Source organism: Pseudochaenichthys georgianus, chromosome 17, assembly GCF_902827115.2.
Source record: "Pseudochaenichthys georgianus chromosome 17, fPseGeo1.2, whole genome shotgun sequence".
In the NCBI taxonomy this organism is placed as follows: Eukaryota; Metazoa; Chordata; class Actinopteri; order Perciformes; family Channichthyidae; genus Pseudochaenichthys; species Pseudochaenichthys georgianus.
The window spans coordinates 636,698-642,661 of NC_047519.1; positions in this window are offsets into that span (position 1 = coordinate 636,698).

Genomic DNA, 5,964 nt, shown 5'->3' on the forward strand with positions numbered 1-5,964 from the left:
TAGTTCCGGTGTAACACCACATTCTGTAACCTATCGGGTTAGTTAGTCTCACCTTTTAGTTGTTTTATTACTCGAGGGGGAGAAGCACTGAGATGTTTTACTATAGTTAAAGAAGGTATACTACCGGAGATTGTACTCAGATTATTTACTAAAGTAAACGTAGCAATACTGCAGTGTAACAATACTAAGCTACAAGTTCTGCATTCAAAATTGTACTTAGGTAAAAATAAGCATAACAAAACTTATTTTTTTACCAAAAGTAAAAGCATGGGTTCTGTTAAATGGCAATGTTAAGCACCAGGTACTTTTTGAAAATTATTTTTAATCAATTTATTTAAATGATTAATGTGTTAATCACTTTAATGTTGCACTTGGTAAAGGTGTGGTTTATTTGAATTACCTGATGCACTACTAGGTAGCTTAACCTATAATAATAATAATATCAGAATCAGAATACCTGTATTAGTCCCACAGAGGGGACATTTGCATATATATATAATGAACATCAGCATATAAATGTAGTTTTGTAAAGAAAATTGAAACATTTAGCTGGTTGGAAATAAGCGTGGCTTGTACTCATAGATTCATCTCAGTTAAAGAAATCCAGGAATAAAACATTTCTCCTCATGTTTTATTCAATAAACCCTGCATACTAATTGGCCAGCGGTCACTGTGGAAGAGGATAAATAAGGAATAGCAAACCTCGTAGTAAAAACAAAGTGTCCCAGGTTTTATTACTCAGTATTTAGTTAAAGAAAATAATACTTTTGAGAAAACATTTCAAAACAATCGTCTCACAAAATGTTCTTAATTTGAGCTCATGTGACCACAGACTGAGAGTAAACAGAAAAAGAACATCCTTACCCACAAGATAAATAAACCTCACAATTATATTGGCTTCAGCTATGAAACTAAAAAGGAAGAGAGAACAGGAAGACACCGGGAGGATGAGGTCATGTTGGCACACACTGGTCACTGTCTCATTACCAGGGTCAAGTGCTAGTGAAATGACACCTGTTAAATGCAGATCAACACACATCTGGAAACTAGAGAAAATGACACACTAACTGTCTGACTTTAAGTATTAAAAAACTATATTTACAATCACGTTAAAGACACACTTTAAACACATGTGCAGAGTCACGTCTGTCTGGCCTCCTGTTTCTCAGCATTAATTAAGTTGGTGTGTGTGTGTGTGTGTGTGTGTGTGTGTGTGTGTGTGTGGTGTGTGTGTGTGTGTGTGTGTGTGTGTGTGTGTGTGTGTGTGTGTGTGTGTGTGTGTGTGTGTGTGTGTGTGTGTGTGTGTGTGTGTGTGTGTGTGTGTGTGTGTGTGTGTGTGTGTGTGTGTGTGTGGCGTTGCATACGCCCCACACAGTCTGTACATGGTCACAATGTGGGGTGCTAATAAAGTTTTTATGAGCTGCTTTAATCTGACCATCTGACCAATCACAACACCTCACTGTGACCCCGCCCCTCCCTGAGGGCTGCCCATCACGCATAATGAACTGTCGGAGTGAAAGCACAGAGCAGAGATGCAGCAGTGACAGGTGGTGGGACGGAGGGGGAGTGTATTGTGTGTGGCACCGACTCACCCACATTGTGTAGCTCTCTAACAGATGCCTGTGAGACAGACTGTCAACACGAATGAAACAGCCTTTTCTTTTGAAACACTGTGTACTAGACGCCTGGTTATAAAGCCACTTGGTGTAGAACGTGACATGGCATCTTTCTATCCAGTTGCTCATTTAAGGAAGCTTTTGCAAGAAATGTTAATCCATTGACATTCAGGGAAGAATCTGGGGTTTAGTATCTTTCCCAAGGACACTTCAACATGTTGACTGCGGGGTCAGGGTTCAAACCACCAACTCTCCAATGATATAAGATACATTGGAACAAGAGTGAAGCACTCCCACTTAACTCATGCACACCCTAATGAACACCCCCTTTATTTGGAAAACAAATGAGGTATTTGGGAATCAACATCGTCTCCCATATCTCTCAAATCTGTAGCCTTAACGGCCCTGCTGTTTTCCAGTCCGTTAAGAAGGACATCAACAGATGGATGGCCGTACCACTTTCTCTATGGGGCAGAGCAGACACCTTGCAAAGGAATGTTCTCCCAAGGCTTTCTCATAATCTCTATCCCTCTTGAGTTCCCACTAAGATGGTTTAAAGATATCAAATCCCTCTTCACTCGGTTCCTTTGGAATAATAAAAAACCCAGAATCGCACATAATAAGTTGATCATTCCAAGACCAATGGGAGGTTTGGGAGTCCCGGATGTATTCCAGTATTATCTGTCCTTCAAAGCAAAGTATCCATTATCGTGGGCGTACCAAAGTGCCTCTCCGGTAGGCAGTTGGCAACGGCTGGAGCAATCCATCATGTCTGTAAACCAAAACATATCTCTGGCCTCAATGTGGTACTGCCCAAGACCACCACCCTCAATGGATGATACCATCTTCCGCTTTCCATGCTCTAAAGCAACCGCACAGGAGACTCAACATAGAGGGGCTCTTTGCCGTCTTGCCCCATGTGGAGTAACCCCTGTCTCTCTGCAGGAGGAGCACCTTAAGTAATACTATCTGGCAGAGGGCTGGTATTACTACCACTGGACAGATATATAGAGACCAAACCCTTCCATTTCAACAACTCAAACATCAGTATGGTCTCTCAGACTCATCTTTTCTATCATATGCACAACTAGCATCTATTAGTACAACATGTAAGGAGGGAGCCATGCCTGCTTCATGTATGGAAGAGGACCAGCGCCTCAAGAAAGCAAACATATCATCCGGTGTGGTCTCGAACATATATAAATGATTATCTAGGGCTGCCCCGAATACCTATTCTCCTGTCCAACTGTCCTGGGAGCATGCCTTGAATATCTCTCCGTCTGCTCTGCAATGGAACTCCATTTGGAGGTCAGCTATGTTCTCTTCTAAAGGTGTAAGATTCAGGATCATCCAGTTCAGAATGCTCAATAGAGCTTACATCACCCCTGGTACACAATCCAAGATGGACAATAAACACAGAGACTTATGCTGGCATGAATGTGGCAGGCGAGGTACACTGTTGCACCTACTTTGGGAATGCCCAGCGGTAAAAAAAACTTTGGTCTGAATTATTATCCTTAATGTCTGAATCTTTAAAAGTTAATTTCCCTACATGTCCCATTGCATGCTGGGTCTCAAGCCAGATGGCAATGCTGCAAGGACTGCCGATCGGCTCTGGACATCGGGCTGTTTAGCCACAAAAAGACTCATCCTACTAAACTGGAAGGAACGCAAACCAGCCTGCCTCACTAGGGACTCGTGGCTGAGGGAGCATCTGGACCTGCTGAACATGGAGCGTGCAGCTTCTCTGCTGGGGGCTTTGAGGGGAGACGGGAGGGTTCACTGTCCACAGCTCTCCTAGCTGACCCTGTCAACATAGCATCTCCTGTGTAATGTGTAATGTATTGTGTATGTAATGTCCTGTGTGTGTCACAATCAGCTGTCTTAGGAAGTCATCTTTGCATCATCCCAGCAATGTCTGGTTATTTTATAACTGAAAAATAAAAATATATATAAAAAAATAAAAACTCTCCAATGAGTGCATCACCTCCTGAGCAGGTCCACTAAGGGGCCATTGTAGAAACAACGTAACCATGGAGTCTGGGTTTACTCGTGACGTGTTGACTTTAATCTCAGCAGATTTCTGATATTCCTTGGCCAATGTATTTGTAATGTTAAAGACTATTCAAGGTTTTTAAATGTGTAGGTTATTCCTTTTAATCTACCATTTTATCCTCTCAAAATCTGAGTTCATTTTCATAACTGTATCCCACTCCCCTGGCTTTGCTCTGATCATGCACCATTAGAGGTTACCAAGGTTACACATGTTTCAGTCCTACAGACACAACAGGGTTCACCATAGAGTATTCTCTGTGGACTTCTCTCTGGAGGGAACACAGGGCTGTGAGCCTTTGCAGACCATTTACATGCTTCTACACAAACCTATAGAAGACACACGAAAAGGGAAACCCCAAGCAGAATAGGGACTCTTTAAATGAGGCCCATAAGTCGACTCAGAGCAGAGAACATCTGTCTTCACATTCATTACAAAATATATATGTATGGTATTTATAATCAGTACATTCTTGCTCATTTCTGTTTTCATAATTTAAGAGTAGCACAATATAAAGTCAAGGAAATCACGAGCTGTCAAAATGCAAGACGATGTACAGGAAGACAATATTATTGCATTGAATGACATTTGACATGTGTCATGTGACATCATATCAGTTCATAAACAATAGTGGCAAAGCAGAGCAGATAAGGTCAAAGGTCATCCTTAACATCGTAAACCATTGTTTTCAAGTCACGAGAACACGACGACTATTTCTTGTTAGCAGTGGTGGAAAGTAACTACGTACATGTACTCAAATACTAAGTCCATTTTTAAGCTACATGTACTTTACTTGAGTATTTTCCTTTTAAGCTACTTTGCTACCTTGATAATGTTCTATATTATTTTGAAAATGGCCACTTGGATGAGTACTTTTAGATATACAGTAAGATAAAAGGTACTTTATTCATCCCAAAGATATAGTACTTCAATTCATTTTTAAATATTTGTATTTTATAATATAGTGCGTTTACAATACTGTAACATTGCCAACATCTCTCTGCACCAGAGATGTGTTCGTGTAAGTGAGCAGTCACCCCACACCACTCCGCAGTGAGCTCCAGACCTCTCGCTGCTAGCCTCCCACATGTCCACACCTCTCACTGCTAGCCTCCCACATGTCCAGACCTCTCACTGCTAGCCTCCCACATGTCCACACCTCTCACTGCTAGCCTCCCACATGTCCACACCTCTCCCTGCTAGTCTCCCACATGTCCACACCTCTCACTGCTAGTCTCCCACATGTCCACACCTCTCACTGCTAGCCTCCCACATGTCCACACCTCTCACTGCTAGCCTCCCACATGTCCACACCTCTCGCTGCTAGCCTCCCACATGTCCACACCTCTCACTGCTAGTCTCCCACATGTCCAGACCTCTCGCTGCTAGCCTCCCACATGTCCAGACCTCTCACTGCTAGCCTCCCACATGTCCACACCTCTCACTGCTAGTCTCCCACATGTCCAGACCTCTCGCTGCTAGCCTCCCACATGTCCAGACCTCTCACTGCTAGCCTCCCACATGTCCACACCTCTCACTGCTAGTCTCCCACATGTCCAGACCTCTCCCTGCTAGCCTCCCACATGTCCAGACCTCTCGCTGCTAGCCTCCCACATGTCCACACCTCTCACTGCTAGTCTCCCACATGTCCAGACCTCTCCCTGCTAGCCTCCCACATGTCCAGACCTCTCACTGCTAGTCTCCCACATGTCCAGACCTCTCGCTGGTAGTCTCCCACATGTCCAGACCTATCGCTGCTAGCCTCCCACATGTCCACACTCTGATGACCAGGACCGAGCTGAGCAGTTACAGCTCTATAGAGAATACTGATCTTAACCCCATCACTCGTGGCCGGCTCACCTCAGCGGGAATCACACTCTCATTTACATATTTAAGTATTATAATGTACTCCCTTAATTTAATGGTAACTTTAATATACAGCAGACTGAAAAGTATTCAATATTGTAAAACGTAGAATATAGAAACAGTTCAAATGTTCAAAGAAGAAGTAGAAGACAGGCTTTTTAGTCTTAGCAAAAACACACAATAAAATATAACTGTGGTCATTTATAAATAGTTACATTCAGTCAACTAAGTACATTTACTCAAGAACTGTACTCAAGTATATGTTTGAGGTACTTGCACTTTACGTAAGTATTTCACTTGTATGCTACCTCTTACTTTCACTCCACCACCATTTTTAAGCCAAAATAGTACTTTTTAGTGACTACATTAATTTGACAAGATTAATTAGTAGTGACTTTGCAAGTTTATATTGTTAGTCTAAAAATGCTA